We start from the raw sequence: 19,364 nt of genomic DNA on the forward strand, positions 1-19,364 counted from the left end.
AACCCATCTATGTATAATGATTTAAAATAATAAATGTATTATTGTGCCTTTTTAAATGCTTTGTGAATACCAACTGACTTAATTCTCACATTAATCATAAAAGGTGCTATTATTATCACCATTTACACATGTGGAAACTAGGGCACAGACAGGCTAAGCAACTTGCCCAATTATTCGCAGCTAAACTAATTCAGGTGAAAAGCTAAGACTTGAATGTAGGCAGTTGGCTCCAAATTCTATCTTCACAATCACCAACTATATTGTCTTCAGGTAGAATTATTCTCATTTTATATATAAGGAAATCAAGACTCAGGCTACACAGTTATACAGGAGAGTCAAACTCAAGATTCAAATCCAGAATAGTGTGACTCAAAAGGATAAGTGGAATTAATGGTAAAAGATATAACTGTTTTCCTTCAGACCATACTTATTGTTTTCATTTATGTATATGTATGCTTGATACTTGGTGGCTTCTCAAACAAAGTAATTTCTATTGTTGCAACTTGGCTTAAAAAGGAACCAGTGAACTGCCTTTTATTATTTCCTACCCTCCAGGTCAATTATTTCTATGCTTCAAAGAGATTTAGGAAGCATCTTTTGACTAAGTAATGAATAGCTTCCATCTTTTGACTAAGTAAACAACAGCCACTCTTCCTTAAATGTAAGCAACCCGACTCAGGATTAAGAATCTCATAATACAGCACTCATTTTCCCCATAAGCCAAGAACAGACTTCCCAAATTCTTTGAAAAGAAATGAGGACCCCTAAAACTCAAGTCAACCAAACCATTTACTTTGCCCCTTCTTTCTGTTCTGATTATGAGGTACTGCTCTTGTAAAAGTTTTCTGTTAAATTTTTATTTATTTTTGTTAGGTTGGTAGTACTGGGGATCGAGCACACACTCTTCAACTGAGTTTACATCCCCAATTCCAAGATTTTATTTATGGTTTTCCTGTTTTATAATGGGTATCAACTGTCCCCCATATAGACTGGAAGATTAATGAAAGCAGAAACACTTCATTTGCCAGTCTGCCAATGCATACCCAGGATCAAAAGTTTTACAAAGCAGGCACTCATGTATCTGTTGATTGAATAAACAAATGCAAGAATAAAGGAATTATCAAATGTCCAATAATGAATTCTAGTCCCTTTCAAATTATCACCACAACCACCAGTAATGATTAGGGTGATAATGATAAATGTAAAAGGAAATAAAGCCCAGGGCCTTGTGTATGCTAAGCACACAGGCTACCTACCACTGAGCATACCCTAACTCTTACTAAAAACAATTTTTGATAATGAAAACATTTATTCTTTGACTATATTTTGTGCTTTCTAAAAGCACAATTATGGGGCTGAGGCTGTAGCTTAGTGGCAGAGCACTTGCCTAGCATGTGGGAGGCACTGGGTTTGATCCATAGCACATTAAAGAAAAAAAAAGTTATATTCTCTCAATCTATAACTACAAAATTTTTTTTGAAAATGTTATTAAAAAATAAAAGCACTATCATTAATATCATGGCCTGTTTTGTTAATAACGATGACCTGTGCCACAGCACAAGGCAAAAGGAGATTCATAACCCTGTGTCTTAACATCCATCATCATAAAAGTGAGCCAACTTCAGTTCAACCTCACTTGACAGACAAAACAAAAATTGTCTTCCCATTTGTCTAAAATGGATATCAATGGCAAAACACCTTGCAGGTTTTGCCAGTGGCAAAGACATTAAAGTGTAAATAATAGTTATTGCTAAGTACAAAATACAAATAATATAAAAACAAATGTGAACCACCACATAAAAATAATGTGAACTCACAAAAGAAAATATTGACTAAAATAAGATTCAAATGTCCACAGTGAAGTCTCACATTAAAAAGGAGGAAAAGGATAGAAGTTTAATAAATGTCTAGGACCAGGGCTACTCTCACTAAATAGAGAAAAAGAAACCAAAATTAAAAACATGTAGAAATGTGCTAACAGGCACCTATTTTGTATGACTTAACACCTTGTTGATGTTTGTTGCTCTACATAAAAACTTTCTCTTTTTTTTGGTGCCAGAGATTGAACCCAGGGGCACTTAATCACTGAACCACATCCCCAACTCCTTTTTATATTTTATTTAAGGATCTCACTAAGTTATTGAGGCGGACTTTGAACTTGCAATCCTCCTGCCTCAGCCTCTGGAGCCCCTGGGATTATAGGCATACACCACCAAATAGAAAACTTTTTAGAATCAACAATTCCTTATAAAGAAGTTCTGTTTCCACCCATCAAATATACATTTCTTTCTATTTAAGAAATGCCTGGACTCCAAAATCCACTTCTTTTCCTACTAGAGATTAACGTAGGGGTGCTTTACCATTGAGCTGAATCTGCCCACTGTTGTTTGTTTGTTTGTTTGTTTGTTTTAATACTGAGACAGGGTCTCCTAACTAAATTGCCCAGGCTGACCTCAAACTTAAGTAATTGGGATTACAGATACCTACTACCTCTGGCTCAAATTCCACATTTTCAAACAGAATGGATAGATAACTGGTAGTAAGACAAAATGACTTCATTCACCCAACATAAAAACAAGCTACTAGAGAGTAGTAAACTAGTAGAGGGAGGCTCATTTCTCATACCACCAAAAAAAGTAAATAAATAAATAGAGACAGGAAAAAATAAGAATCAAGTTTTTCTTAAAAGTATATAAATTTAAATTTTGGGCTGGGGTTGTGGCCCAGGGGTTGAGCGCTCACCTAGAATGTGTGAGGAACTGGGTTTGACCCTCAGCACCACATAAAAATAAAATAAAGGTACTGGATACATCTACAACTAAAAAATAAAATCATCATCATCATCATCCGATCAATAAATGGGCCAAGGATGTGAGCAGACACCTTTCAGAAGATGACATACAATCAATCAACAAATGTATGAAAAACTGCTCATCATCTCTAGCAATTAGAGAAATGCAAATCAAAACTACTCTGAGATTTCATCTCACTCCACTCAGATTGGCAGCTATTACTAATATGAATACAAACAACAATACGTGTTGGCAAAGATGTAGGGAAAAAGGTACACTCATACATTGCTGGTGAGACTGCAAATTGGTGCAGGCAATATGGAAAGCAGTTTGGAGATTCCTTAGAAAACTGGGAATGAACCACCATTTGACTCAGCTATCCCTCTCCTCGGTCTATACCTCAAGGACTTAAAAACAGCATACTACAGGGACACAGACACATCAATGTTTACAGCAGCACAATTCACAATAGCTAAACTGTGGAGCCAACCTAGATGCCCTTCAGTAGATGAATGAATTTTTTAAAATGTGGCATTTATACACAATGCAATATTACTAAACAGTAAGAGAATAAAATCATGGCATTTGCAGGTAAATGGAATTGGAGAAGATAATGATAAATGAAGTTTAGCCAATCCCCAAAAAACAAATAATCTCTGATATAAAGAGGCTGATTCACAATGGGGTAAGGAGGGGGAACAAGGGAGAAATAGATGATCTCTAGTTAGGGCAAAGGTTTGGGAGGGAAAAGGAGGGAGCATGGGGTTAGAAATGGTGGTGGAATGAGATGATTATCCAAAGTCCATGTAAGAAGACACAAATTGGTATGAATATACTTTGTGTACAACCAGAATTATGAACAAATGTGCTCTATATGTGTAATATGAATTTTAATGCGTTCTGCTGTCATATGTAAATATAAATAAATAAAAATAAAAAGTAAAACGTATAAATTTTGTCATCATAACTTTGATTTTTCTCTTTCCTACACTGTAAGACTGATCAGAAATATGAAACTGAAGGTATGCAACAGCCTAGACCAAGCAAAAACGAAAGAATTAAACAATTTAAGTTAAAAAGCTAATAAAATTTGATAAAGACTTTTGAATGTCCATATATTTAATTAAAACAACAATGTATCCCCATGATATTAACTTTTATCTCTCCTAAACCAGTTATGCTATAAATGATGAAAGGTTCCAGACATATATAGAGAGCAGTAGAGTAATATTGTTTGTATTACCAGTATAATTTTTTTAATTAACTAGAGTTTTACCTATAAAATTAAATACATATACAAATAAAACATTCACAGTATAAAAGAAAAATACATACAGGGAAAAATATACCTCTCACCAAACCCTGAGACGTGTAATAACGTACAAATTTCAAGCACTTCTCAGTGAAGATCAAGTTTTCACAGAATCCATGGAATTCTACCCATCACAAATCAAGAATATTCAATAACAAAAAAATTGCATCTGTACTGCACATGTACAAATTATTTTAGGGGGAGGGCAGGGTCTCAACTAAATTGTGTAGGCCTCTCTAAATTGCTGAGGCTGACCTTGAACTTGTGATTTTCCTACTCCAGACTCACAAATTGTAGGGATTATAGGTATGTGCTACCTTGTAAAGCACTCAGTAAATATTTGCACAAATGAATGATCTGGCCTTGAAAAAATTCATTTCAGCAATATTTTAAAATACTTTAAATTATACTATTCCTTATTCGTACAATATACTACTAATGGATGATGGCTACTTTTTTAAAAAATAAGTCGCAATTTTATATATCCTTAATTTGAGGCTTGTTACTTAAGCCTTTTAAATACTGTCCACATTATCTAGAGGTATGGTTGTCATTATTCTGGAGATTCTGGTAATTAATTATTCTTATTTTTAAATATCTATATAAACTTGATCATGAATTTTGACGAAGTTTACCATTAAAATCTTCAATGTTTTTTTCTCTTCTTTGATCAATTATAGTCTGTCCATTTTTCCCATAATCTAATAAATAAAACTTAAAATGCAAAGTTATCCTACATACAGAATGAAATATAAGCCCAGTTTTGTCCAAATATGAATAAGATACTGACCAAAGTAAGAAATAAAGCAGTTAGTCCCTTTTTTCACATCTCTAATAACAATTTTCTCTACTGGACATTTGCACTGGTTACCTATGAGGGATCACACCATAAATTCAATGCTTTTCCACTATTTCACAACAGGTTCTATGTATATAAAACTGATAAAATATTCACCCCAAAATTTATCCATACAGTACATTTTTTCCAAGTTTGACTTGTTTTTTAACAATATTTATACATAACATACGGCCTCTAATAGTGATAAGGAAGATTGCTACCATCAATTTTTTTAATAAAATATAACAAAAGAGGTAATATCCTTCTCCCTTCCACCCCTCTCCAGCCTACTTCACCAGATGTACTTAAAGGGTGATGGGATGAAGGTGAGAGAGTAAAGGATACATAATCAAGTGCAAAACACTGTGGAAAGTACACAGAATGAATGAGATAAAGTGAAAAGTGTGGAATGGTTAGGGGATCTAAAGACTTCCCAGAAAAATAGGATCCTGGGTTGCTCAGGAGGAAAAAAAAAAAAAAGACAATGAAACTGTCATAGACTTTAAAAAACAAAGGAAAAAAACCTAAACCCAAGAGGGAGTGACATTTCTACCCTTCACCCAGGTACCGTGGTACTGAACAGCCAATTGTTCCTCATACCATCTCCACATAGGAAACAAAAGAGATTTAAAGAAAAAGAAGCCACATTCTCTAACTCTAAATCAGTTAACAAAACATCCCTACTATCCCCCTCAAAAAAACTTCAGGAAGAAGCCATTTCTGCTAAGTCCTTAACACCTCTTCACAGAACCCCACTCCTGGGTGCTCTCTGTTGGTTCAATGTCCTCTGATCTGTTGTCCTCCCGAGATGTATTTATATAAACAAAAAGTTTGAAGTGTGTTTCTGCTGGATCTAAGGGTATGGGACAAGAAAAGTGGTACCCAGGCAGGATCAGGATGGGAGCCCCAGCCCACCCCTCATAGGTATGAGGCCTCGGGATGGCATGCACACACCAATAAGGGCCCTCCTCTTAGTACTCTGTGTCTGAAGAGCTCAGAGATTCTTCAGATTCCAAGTCTATGGCTCCAATCCCAGGTGCTGGTGATGGTGTCTCTGACTCAGGTGATATATAAGGAACCAGAGCTTATGGCTATCAAACAGGACAGTGTGTTGTAAGCTATCTTCATCCCACTCTTGCTTGTTCTTCTTAATCAGATCTTTTAACCCTTGTCAGCTCAGTGGAAGCTTCAGCTGTGGGTGTGCCCATATCTTCATGATGTAGGCCCCTGGTTACCAGCAATGGCAGGTGAGGGTAGAGCTCAAGACAATTTATCACACCTCCCTTTTCCCCTTCTGTGAACTGAATGATCTGGCAGGATGATTTCTTGCAGAGGAAGATGTGCCCACTCACCACAAACTCACTCTTGGGGCTATAGAAACTGACACCTTTCACCACAGCATTATTTCTGTGGCCCTTGTATCTCTTCACACACTGGGCTCCATCACTCTGAGAGGAGTTGGAAAAGAAAAACATCTTCATCATTATAAAGAGCTCCTGGACAAGAGTTCTGTGCCATGGTGGCTATACACAGACAGGTGATGTTTGCTTTGGACTGTTTACCAGTGAGTAAATTCTAATGAGGACAGAATTTCTTGAGTATTCCATTGTTCTCTTTCTCATAAATTTTCCTCTGGTCATGAATCCTTAAAACTGGTCTTGTCCACCTACTGCAAACCAGCAGGTACTGGCATGATTTATGGAGTTTATATACTGCTCCACTTTCTTCTTTTTCTCTTTTGTCACCACCAGCTTCAAAGCTGGCCAGTCTTTGTCTCAGGTCAATGTTGAAAATAATTGCATCTTCAAATGCAGATGGAAACATATAGGGTACACACAGGGAGAATCTGGTTCCAGGGCCAACTTGTAGGATGCTCCCTTGTGCTGGGCCATACACTTTGTATGCCTGTAGCACTGGTCAGACAGTTCTGCTACCAGAACCTGCCCATCCCCAGCACAAATGGCTAGGGTGGAATCAACACTGTTGGGAAGAAATTTGGCCTAAAAGATATTACCTTTGTGGCCACTCTTGAGTATTGGCTACTGCCATACCTAATCCCAAACCACCACCTTCAGGTCATCATCACTGCCACTGGCCAGTCAGGTGCCATGCTGGTACTGACACAACCAGTATGGCCCTCAAGTCCATTCTTTAGGTGGAAATTCTGAACAGACTCCTTCTTACCCCACAGGCCTCACATACAAAGTGGGCACTTGAAACCAGCTCCTACTCTGGAAGGCTGGAGTAGGGCTGTTGTCTCCTGTTCTTCACGGACGCCATGGTCATGGTTAGCTTGCTTGTGCTAAACACAGTGCCATGATTGCTTTTATTCTTTTTCTTCTTCCTCTGAGCAGTTACGGACTCAGTTATCATCACTGATAGAGTGATGGTCAGTGTCCAACATGCTATCCGTTTCTTTACCTGCGCTCTCTATGCCTTGACTTTCTCTACTGGTGAAACTGGGGCCACCATCACACCTAGTCAAGCTCAAACTCTGGTCTAAGGCCTCTACTTTAAAGCCTGAGAATGTCTCCCTTTCCTCCTTAACTCCAGATATCTCCTCTGACTTGTTAGATGGGCTTCCATTAGCTAAGTATGTTTTCCCATCTATGTTGCTCCCTTTGCTGGACATCACTAAAGTAAGGTCAGGATGAGCTCCTTCCTAAGAAAATAGGTCTATAGATTCACTGAAGGACAGGTAGGCTCAAGGGTGTGGTGTTTAGCTGGGGCAGTAACAAGCACAGGCGCTGACAAGGCTTAGCAGCCCACTACCACTCGAATGATCCTTCTGCCAGTGGCTGCTCCAACTATTCCAGGCCCAACCACTGCTGCCACCAATGCCAACCTAATCTTACATGGTATACTGTACATTTTCAAATAAAGATAAAAACTAGTACACGCATAATTTACTTCAAATTTTTTTTGTTTTGTTTTTAAATAGGCTAAATCTACAGATGGTATAGAACTTTCAATCTGGTTAGCAACATATTAACTGTCCTTTGCTCCAAAGCTACAGATAATAGTTATCTACTGACAGATATGCACACCACTCAAAAATCTCTCTCTCTCCTCTCTCTCTCTCTTTCTCTCTCTCTCACACACACACACACACACACACACACACACACGAAAAGATCAGGGAATAGCAATTATAAGAAAAATTTGAAACCCAAGCCAAAGACACAGAGAATAATTCAGTTGTAAAAACTACCCAAGTTTTGATGCATCCCACTGTTCTCACTCTTTCCTCCTCTTGTCCTTAAGTGGTCTGAGGTCCATGATATCAAATTCCAATTAGTAAGGTCTCAAGATATCTGTTACTACTTTATTTCTAGCCTAATTTATTCCTAACAAATCTTGAATGGTTTGCAAGGAATTATTTCAATTACCAAACACTACCATTTCAAACTCAATTCCATCTATTAAGAAATGTATTAAATTGTCTCTATTCATCATGGGCTAGGCTAGAAATTGCAAATTGGGACACCATTCCCTTTTCCATTAACCTGATCCCGACCACTAACAATCATTAGGGGTTGTCACATAAAGAGAATCTCAGAACATGACTGTACCATTCAAAAGTTCCCCAGGTGGATATATACTCAGGATTCCATCACTATCCTCAGGCATATTTATATAAATAAATACTGATCTCATCCGGGCACCTATAAATTTAGCAGGTCAGAGGGCTGAGGCAGGAGGATTGCATGTTCAAAGCCAGCCTCAGCAACCTGGCAAAAGCCTCCTCAAAACAAAAATATAAAAAGGGCTAGGCTCTGTGATTAAGCACACCTGAGCTAAATCCCAAAGTACAAAAAGAAAAAAGAAGAAAGAAAAGAGAGGCTGGGGTTGTGGCTCAGTGGTAGAGCACTTGCCTTGCATGAGTGGGGCATTGGGTTCGATCCTCAGCACCACATAAATAAATAAAATAAAGGTATTGTGTCCTATAACTAAAAAAAAAAAAAAGAAAGAAAGAAAAGAAATGAAATGAAATACTGATCTCAGCTGGGGCAAGATGGCTGCATCTGAATTCCCAACTGTTCAGGAGGCTGAGGTAGGAGGACTACTTGAGCTCAGGAGTTCCAGACCAGCTTAGGTAACATAGCAAGACTTCATTTCAAAACAAAAATAAAACTAAAATAAAGTACATTGATCTCATTTGATGTAACTCTGTACTACCTCTTAGATCATCATGTGGATATCTCAGATCACACTATCTTAGAACTAATGTTACAATTACTTTCAACTTCCCTCATAAATTTCAGATACCTAATTATTATGAAATCTCCCACAAAAAGTAATGCCATATCAGAAAACAGCAATTTTTATTTCCACCTCATTTCTTCCAAGCTTTCAGAAGACAAATATTGATTCCCAATAGCTGTGGTTATCCCTGACCACATGACTTCTACTTTAAGGACAAACCAGGTTTCTAATCCTGGTCTTTAATACTTGAGACAAAAAGTCATCTCATCTGAGGCACTAGAAAGAAGGAAGACTCAGGATTTTCTCATATTTCCATATTTTTCATAATTGTGTTTATGTGGTATGTCAGAGAGTAAAGGAGTAGGAGAGAGAGAGAGAGAGAGAGAGACAGGAAAAAAAGAGTTTCTTCAGACAGGAATCAACATTCAAAATTCAGAGCTGGTTAAGAAATAATCATGTACCCTACATAAAAAGGCATATTTGTATTCTAATATAACTTGCATATTTCCTAGAATTAACCTCTATATTTCCTATTTCCTACAATTAACCTCTTTATTTTTTCTATTTCTATTTCAGTTTATAAAAACAATCAAGTCCTAGAATGTATTTGTTCTCCAAGAGTAGTACTGATAGGTAGACAGGTAAACGCATCATATCTGCCATATCTTTAATATTATAAATGTGGTGCAAAGAACTTGGAGTTTTTAAATAATTACAAGGCTACAAAGCCACAAAATGAATAAATGATCTTTTGCATTATCTTCCTACATCAAAATGGCGAAAACATTGTTACATTGCAATCTACTGTCAGTTGAAGAAATGAGCACTGACTGGCCTCTCCTTTGTTTTCCTCCATCTCCTAATTTTATAGATATTATTTATATTTTAAAGGTTTTTAAGACATGCTACTCCATTAATTAAGTCCATTTTATCATTTTTTTAGATTGATTCTAAAAACTAAAGATCAATTAAGTACATTTGTAATGAGGTAAATGCTGTCACTAAAGTCAAATATAATTTTGTCATTTATACATTACTGATTGAAGAACTTCATATATTTTAGACTAATAAAATTAGTCTAGAATTTTCTAGCTTTCTTCAGTTACTTTTGAAAGCCCAAGACTGCTACTGTAGGGCACCTATTTTCTACCACTCCCCACCACCATACCATATCCTCTATCTTAAAATTTTATCTTTTTCATTTTAATATAGTATCTCAAATACTTTCATATACAGTGAAGTGCATAGATTTTTCAAGTAGAAAAAGATGTGCTTGTCCTCATATAACAGTGTAGTTGGGCATAAGAGCTATGAGTCTAATCTATTTTCCCTTGAACAAAGAAATCACTACTGTTTTACTATCATCCAGCATTCAATATGGCTGCTAAGAATTCAAATTACTTAACCTTCTATATTTTATTCTCTCTGGGAGTAATTTAGGAATTTTCTTTTCATCCTTATGATTCTGAAACATTACCAGATGTATCTAGAGGTGGATCTTTTCTCATTCATCTTGCTTGGTACTAGGTATATCTTTCAATCTAAAAACTCATTATTTTTTCTCCAACTTACGAAATTTCCGTTTTGTTTTTTTTTTTAAATTCTTTTCCTTATTTCCTAGTCTCTACTTTTAAAGCTCTATAGTTATGGATATGGAAACTATGTGATATGCTTTCCAAAACTCTTAAATTTTGTCTCAAATTTTTCCATATTTTTTGTTTCATATACGCACATAGTTTCTCCTCTTAATTCCAAATCACAACTCAATTTTGATTCACGCTAAATTGGTTTATTTAGCCCAACCATTAATTTTTTTTTTATAATATTCAAACCTTTTCTGGTTCTTTGACCCCTCTTCAGTGCAGCTATAATTAATCATTATGTGCTTTTAAATCTTAAATTGTTTTAAATCTTGATTGTTTTTCCTTGAAGTTTTCTTCTGAATGATATCTGAGGTAAGCTGTTCTTTTATTCATCTTATCCTCTTCCATCCTCTTGATCCTCATGTGTTTGATTATCCCTGTTTACATTGGTGAATAAAAGATTTGCTTTAGAGAGTACAGTGATTGTGTGGACTTTCTCTAAGATTGTCCAGTTTTGTTTTTCCAAGTAGTCTCTCCCTTAAATGGGAAAGCACTGTTTAAGCAAGTAGAACACATGGATAAGAAATCAGCTAGCAGGGAACAGACAAAACTGCTTTTCCCTGTTATAGTAGTAGTATGTCTACTTCTCTTTCAGGTTGCAATAATCAGTGGAAATGCAGGACAAATTTTTTAAGACAGCAGTTCTTAAATTTGAGGCCTAAAGGCAGACATACTGCCTTGGGCTGTGTAGGCTGGAGAAAGGTCAGAAAGGAGGCTGATCCAGCACTTTGGAAAGTAATTCTTCAAAACATTGTTGATTATTACCCAACTGTACAGTACTGTTCTTTGTATTTGTTGATTTCAAGTTTGGAGCCATTCCGAGGTTTGCCTGGGAAAACCTGAGCTTACCTTGGGGTATCTTGGATTCCAGTTTCCTCTGGATTTGTTGTCGATCCAATTCCATGAACTTTCTATCTTCTTCAAAATTTCTGGTCCTCTGATGGTACCTGTAGTGGACTATGAACTGTAATTTTACTGTTCAACATGTTTTCTCCCTATTCCCTTTTCCAAATAACATAATCCCTCTTTTCTATTGGGAACATGTTTCATATGGTTTATGTAAATGGTAGCCTCATGACCCATGTCTGCCTAGAAATCCTAACCCCTTCTCCTTTGACAGACATCTTTACTAAAAATAAAGCTAATACAGAAGAAAAACAGAGAACAAAAACATTGAGAGAAACAGTACTAATGGCATTATTCGAGCCTGTATCCATTCGTACACCTAAGTTAGATCCTCTCACTTCCCTCCTCCGAAACATGTGAACACACATTAAGATCATATTATAAAGTAATGAAGTCCTTCTGCTCCTCTTTAGGATAGTGGTATTAATATAATAGTATCTGTTCCTCCTCTTCAAAATTATGGTCTAATTCAATTTTTAAACAATATCAGTGGGACATTGTGAAGAAAACAGTTGAAGGAACATGTTCAACCCACCTATGTAAAACAAAAGTCCAATAAATACCTATAATATAAATCTGAAGGCATCAAGTTATAGCTTTGTAGTTTGTTAAATATATAACAAAGAAACAGCTATACATTTAATTAAGTAGATCTTATCTTCCCATATCCACCATCTTCAAATGTCTAGGAAGAAAAAAGAAACAGAAATAAAAACCAACTCTCTCTTGACTTAGTTTTTTCCTAAGTCAAGATTCCAATAGTTTCAGAAAGAAAAGAAAAGAAAAGAAAAGAAAAGAAAAGAAAAGAAAAGAAAAGAAAGGATGAATAGTAGTGACTTATAATTTTTTAACCAATTAATAGCAAAACAAAATTTTTAAAAACCCTCTGAAAGATTTTATAGAAACAAACCCTGAAAAGAAAAATTATGTAGCTGTTGGTGTTATTATTTGAGAGACAGGAGAAAGATTGTTTACTGTTTAATTTTAGAGGGATAAAAAGGAGGAAAGGGCAATTAACTCATTAATTGACAAAAAATGAAATCCACTACTCCTGACCTATAATTCATACATGGTTCACAAACCTATGCCTCAAGAACTCTATAACCTCCTGGAATAATTTGCATAATGCAGAATGATGTAAGTATGTTTTGAGGAGTCTCCAACTAAAGTCCATAACCTAAAAATAGTAAAGAAAGCTATTTCTGACTGAAAGGACAACTTCATTCCAGAATTTTATTTAAGAATTAAATTCACAGAAATATCAAAATAAGTTAAAGAGTACCTGTAATAAGTAAAACAGTATACCGTGCTAGCTATGTAAACTACTTTTAATGGCTGTGGAGTATTCCCGTATTATGACCTATTTTCCAATTTATTTAAATTTTGATTGCATCTGATCTTTTGCAATTACAAACAATGCTGTAATTGACTATCTTTGTGATATGAATATATATATATATATATATATATATATATATATATATATTCATCTCCCCCCACCCCGCGCCATGTCCCTTTCTGGTGATTGCCTTATCCATAAAGGGGCAGTTCAAATATCACCACTTTTGCAGGTGTTTATAATACCTAACATGCTGAGTAATTATAAATAACCTCAATAGTATTTTAGTGATTGCTTACTGTTTGCTACACATAGTTTTGATTGCTTTTATGCATATCACGTCATTTAACCTTCATAGCTTCATAAGTTTGACAATTTTATCCATAATTTGTAGTTGAAAAAAAAACAAAGTAAAGATGATGTTATCTGCTTAAAGATCAGTAAATTATGGAAATGGAATATGGTCTGTCTCACATCAAAGTCTACTTTCTTAATTCCCAAGCTCCAGCGCTACTTACTACCCTTTTATGGCCTCTCTAGTGTAATTACTCAAGAAATGTGTTTCTTATAAATCATAGGACTTACTTATTCCACCTAGGACTTTACAGATCTACAAGAATGGAAAGAGTCCATGATACACTATTAATTATAAAGAAAGTTTCAGCCAGGCGAGGTGGACTACACTTCTAATCCCAATAGGGGAGAGATTTTCAACTCTTCCTCTACTGTTAAATTTTTATAGTCTACCCTTACTATATGATTTAATACAACAAAAAAAGATGCTTTAAGATTTCTCCAACATAAAATAAATAAATTAAAAATAGTGTTCACAGTTTAGTATTATTGGTACAAACTTTAGAACAGGCTAGATTTACAGGATGTTATATTCTACAACAGAATTAAACTTATTTACATTAGATCTTAGTGAAGCTCTTCGATTTGGGCATTACCTGAATAACCAATTATATATGTTTTAAATCATTCCCAGTTCATCTGAAATAGATATAAAATGAATAGTACAACAAACAAGAGTACTAGACTGATAGTGCAAGAAAACTATACAACAGTCTGTTGGTCTGGCACTAATAGCATTGGAGGACATTCAAGCTCAAAGATAGATTAAATAAGACTAATGACATCGCACAAGTTGGTGAGAGCATTATATAGATGCTAGTGCTGCTCCTTTCTTCTTCATAAAAGCACTTACACTTTTAACTAGAAATCTGTAAGACAATAAGGAAGGAAAGGAAAGGAAAGATGCCAAGTGTATAAGGCTTAGAAATAGGAGGAAATTTTTGCTTCAAAAGACCACTGTCTGAAGATAGGCATTGTGGCAACTTGGGAGGCTGAGGTAGGAGGATCACAAGTTTGAGGCCAGATTTAGCAATTTAGCTGATGGATTGGAGATGTAGCATAGTGGTAGAATATTCCTTGTTTTAATCCCAGTACAACAAAACAAAACCAAAGACTGCTGCCTGGATTTACTGAAAAATATGTAAAATTAGTTTGTTAACCATAAAATCCTACATAGATGCTACCTGTTTATCAAATAATATAAGAATTTGCTTAATACAAAACAAATTTTAGTTATGTAAGCCTTCATCTTACACAAATGCAATGTGAATATACTAAGCAGATATATTTAATCTACTACTCTTTTGTATAAATAGAAGAAATAGCATTTCAAATAGTGGGAAATGACAAGACTGAAACAGCTAAGTCAATTGATTAACTATCTGGAAATATAAAATTAAGTTCCTATCTCCCTCCAAGTACCAATATAAATTTGAAATAAATTAGGTAAATGTGAAAATTAATTAGATAAATGTGATAGAAACCCAAATGTCCATTAAGTGACAAACAGATAAGCAAAATGTGATATACAATGTATACAATGGAATATTATTCGGTGTTAAACAGGAAAGAAATCCTGTCACATGATACAATGTGCATGAACCTTGAGAAAATTAAATTTTAACGACAATCACAAAAAAAAGACAACTACTGTATGATTTCACCTATAAGAGTTACTGAAAGTAGACAAGTATATAGAAACAAAAAATAAAATGGTGGATTCTGGGGGTAGGAGGAGGGGGAAATATGGACTTGTTACCCAATGGGCATGACTGTATAGTTTCAGTTTTTTAGGAAAAGTTCTAGAGATCTGTTGCAGAAAAATATGAATACACTTACCACTACTGAACCATACAAAAACAGATTAACTTTTAAGTTTTTCACCAATGTTTAAAAATTTTTTTATTATTTAAAGAGATATGCAATAAATTATGTGTTACATTAAAAAGTTACTAAGCTATATAGCCCAAACAAAGCACTTCATCAATCTCATTTCTTGCAATTTAGTGGCAAACATGGTTAAAAACAGCATAGGAAGACTGGGATTGTGGCTCAGTGGCAGAGCACTTCCCTAGCAAGTGTGAGGCACTGGGTTTAATCCTCAGCACTACATAAAAATAAATAAAATGAAGATATTGTGTCCAACTACAACTGAAAAAAAAACCAGCATATAAGATTAAAAGAAAAAGGGATACGTATAAATTGCATTTGTAAAACATAAATCTTCCTAAGACTAATGTACAAAAGAAAATATTTTCTCCTAACATTTCTGAAAATCTAACATGAAGCAGGTAATCTTCATAAAAAATAAATGAAAATGTTACTGTTATCAAATCCAATACTGACAATACCATATCATAGCAAATACTGACCATTTAGTATTTGATAATCTATGACTACAATATGAACAGATTGAGGGAACAGGGAGAGTAGATACCAAAAACGTATCTGGTAAAATTTAGTATGGGCATTCAAAACTGATACGGTAAGAGAAGAAACACATAGGGTATCAATATCAAAAAATACAAAACGAATTATATTAGTCATAAAATTCATCAGCATCACCTGCCTTAATATAAAAAAAATCAGTTTAGTGGCTATTCACAAGCTCAAAATACCAAAATCAATAGAATTCTACACAAGAAACATGTAAGAAAGAAAAGATAATTCACGGTAGCAATAAAATAAACTTATATAAAACTATAAAATCTTAGTAAAGACAAGTGAAGGGCCTGAAAAAATAATAGAGGCATGCCTTACTTCCGGATGAGAATATTCTACATTATACTTCTACTTCTCCCAAAACTCCTGACAAAGAACATAAACAAGAGAAAACTGTCAAAGATGTTAAAAGTATGCTAATGTACTATGTTGAATAATAAGAAATCACAGACACTAGATGACTTCTAACTTATAAAAAAAGTAATTTCATAAGTTTCAACTAATAATAAGTAAAACCGATGCAGACACAGGAATAAACAAAGGTTTGTTAGGAATCTGAGTCTGTTAAGCACTCAAATTTCTCCAACCCACTCGTTTCCACATTCACAAACTCCTTTCTAAGTAGTTAAGAACCAGACATGAGTCCGCTAAAGTATTTAATATCAACAAAGTTTGGACAAAAATTAGCAGGTCTTCTTTTCCTCACCCCAGTTCATCTTATAATTCCAGACAAAAACTGAAAGTAAGGTAGAAGAGGAGGTGTAGAGGGGTAAGTTTCCTCCAACAATCCTAGAGAGGGAAGGATATCTGCTTTGAAGGACAAGAAAAAACAAAACGCCAGAAAAACATCCTAGAAAGTAAAAAAACACCAAGCCAGAAAGCCTTCATGCTCTTAACAGAAAGGTCAATGTGACAAGAAGATAGTGAATAAACTGAAAGGGATACAAAAGGAGCCTTAGAACAACAGGAGCAGTAATAAAAACAGAGGGCCAAGTTAGAAGTTTAGATTTTATTCTACGAGCAATAAAACATCAAATAATAATTCACATTTCAGAAAGATTTGTCTAGTTCTGGCATGAAGAATAAAGTATGGGGAAATTAGAGAACTAGAAGACCAAATTAGGATGCTACTATGAAATCAAACATAACAGTCTGTGCTAGGGTAATGGTAACAAATGGAGAAAAGTATAAAAATTCAGGGTATACCTTAGAGGTCTCATACACAATACTCTCTCGCTTCCTATTATCCCAACATAGCTTTTTAGCAATAGAAACCCTCTTTCTTTGGGAAACCATTCTATAAGGCTTAGATAGGAATGTCCTCTCCTAGTTCACTTCCTACCTAGGATACAAAAACATGATATAGTCTTGAACAAAATATCTTTTTCCTTAGTGACTATCTGGTTCAAGAATGTAAACATAACCAAAGTTAGGCCAACAAGATTATTTCTGGAACCAGTAATGACTTATTCTCTCATTATTGTTAGCCCTAAAGACAATGTAATCCTAGAATTATATAAGACATTAATTATCTCCCAATATCCACACTACCCTTCTTCTTTTAGTAAAAGACTACTACTTCTCTACATGTTTTATCGGATTACATCCCCATGTAGCAAGAGCTAAGTCCTAGGTGTGGTTGTGTAACAAAGTTCTGGCTGGTGGGATACAATGGAAGAGATGTTTGCAACTCCTTAGTCAATTCCTTAAAAAAGGAAACTGTGCTCACCTGTTTCTTATTTTTCATGGGCTATGTTTACTAAGGCTGTCAAAAAATACCACAGACTAGGTGTCTTAAACAACAAACTTATTTTCTCAGAATTCTGGAGGCTAGAAGTCCAAGATCAGGGTATTTACAGATCTGGTTTTTCCTGAAGCCTCTTTTCTTGGCTTGAAGATGGACACCTTCTTCCTGTATCCTCAAAAGGCCTGTGTATGAATCCCTGGAGTCTCCTTCTGTGTCCAAATTTCTTTTTCTTTTAAGGAAACCAGTCAAATTGGATTGGGGCCTACCCATGTGACCTGATTTTCCCTTAATTACCTTTTAAACATTTTATCTCCAAATACAGTCATATTATGATGTAGTTGAGGTTTCAACTCATGAATACTGGGGTACACAATTCAGCCCACAACAAGCTAGAACATGGATGTAATGCTGGTCAACCAGGTTAGACCTTGTAGATTAAATAAAGTCAACACCCAAGGCAAAGGTATCCATAAAGCATTCTTTGATGATGGAAATGTTCTGTATCTGCCCTTTCTAATATGGCGGGTGCTGGCCACACATGATTATTTAAATACTTGTCTCCTATCTGAACCACATGTGTTTTGAGTATTTTTTGCTCAAAGAATTCACCTAATACCTTAACTTATACAGTAAATTAGAAGTGAGGTATTACCAAAACAAACTCCTAAAAACTCTTGATGCAACTCATAGAACAGGTAGCAAGAAAATGAGCCTCAAGCTGGAGAGCTAGTGTTATGTTGTACAGTTCCAAAGTATTTAGTAAAATTCCTGCCTACAATAAGAGGGAGGACATATCATGTATCTCCGAAGTCTACAGCTCTAAGAAAAGCCAATTAGAGAAACTGAATTATTTATTGTGTGCTAGAATATTGGTTAAAGATCAATCCACCTACAAATAAAGTAGTTTCCTAGTAAAAACGGACATGAGAAAGCAACAATAAGAGAAGTTCAACCTACAAGAGTTTAGTTAACTTGCATCTCTTTAGGCTAGAAAAGGCAACTGCTTCTATGCTCTAAATGCTCTGTGTGACCGCAAAAGTTCTTTGCCAGATAGCAGCAAAAACAGGTTAAGAGTGTTACCTTCCCAGGCTGGGGTTGTGGCTCAGTGATAGAGCATTTACCTGGCATGTGTGAGGCCCTGGGCTCAATCCTCAGCACCACATACAAATAAATAAATTAAATAAAAGATCCTCTGACAACTAAAAAAAATAAAAGAGTGTTGCCTTCCCACCTGTGATGGTGTCTGATATGTCAACTTGGTTAGGCTAAACTATGAAAAAGAAAAAAGGGCAGCAGCCATTTGTAGCATCAATATCTTCCCTCAGTTATTCAATTAAAAACTAATCTAGATGCTGCTGTGAATTTTGCAGATGTAATTAAAGTCTCTAATCAGCTGACTATAATTTGGGATAATCATCACCATCTTACAAGAGATCTAGTTCTTTCTGGCAAAAATGGGGAATCCAAACAATAGCTAATTCTGTACTTGTTTTCTCTTCACTTTATCTTCCCCTCTTGACTACCTGCGGAGAACATTTAACCAATGCCCATTAGTTCCAGCTTGCCCACAATCTTCCCTTTCTGCCTGCCTGCTTTATGGAATTCAGACTTGCTTAATCAGGCTTCACAATCACATAAGCCAACTCATTGTAATACATTTCTGAATGCCACCTATCAACACATAAATCTCCTCTGCATCTCTTCTAGTTTAACCTTGACAGATATATCTTCCAGAACTATTAGTTTAGATGTCCTCAAGTAGCCAGGAAACATGGGAGAGTGGAA

At 35.4% G+C, this 19,364-nt stretch overlaps 1 protein-coding gene and 1 pseudogene across 5 annotated transcripts in view; both read right to left on the bottom strand.

Moving 5' to 3' along the window:
- Ankrd17 (ankyrin repeat domain 17) overlaps positions 1-19,364 on the bottom strand; it is a 150,091-nt gene that overhangs the window by 119,210 nt on the left and 11,517 nt on the right. The gene's annotated exons all lie outside the window — the stretch shown is intronic.
- LOC143406380 (DDB1- and CUL4-associated factor 8 pseudogene) lies at positions 5,961-7,222 on the bottom strand (annotated as a pseudogene).

The sequence above is a fragment of the Callospermophilus lateralis genome, chromosome 8 (assembly GCF_048772815.1).
Source record: "Callospermophilus lateralis isolate mCalLat2 chromosome 8, mCalLat2.hap1, whole genome shotgun sequence".
Classification (NCBI taxonomy): Eukaryota; Metazoa; Chordata; class Mammalia; order Rodentia; family Sciuridae; genus Callospermophilus; species Callospermophilus lateralis.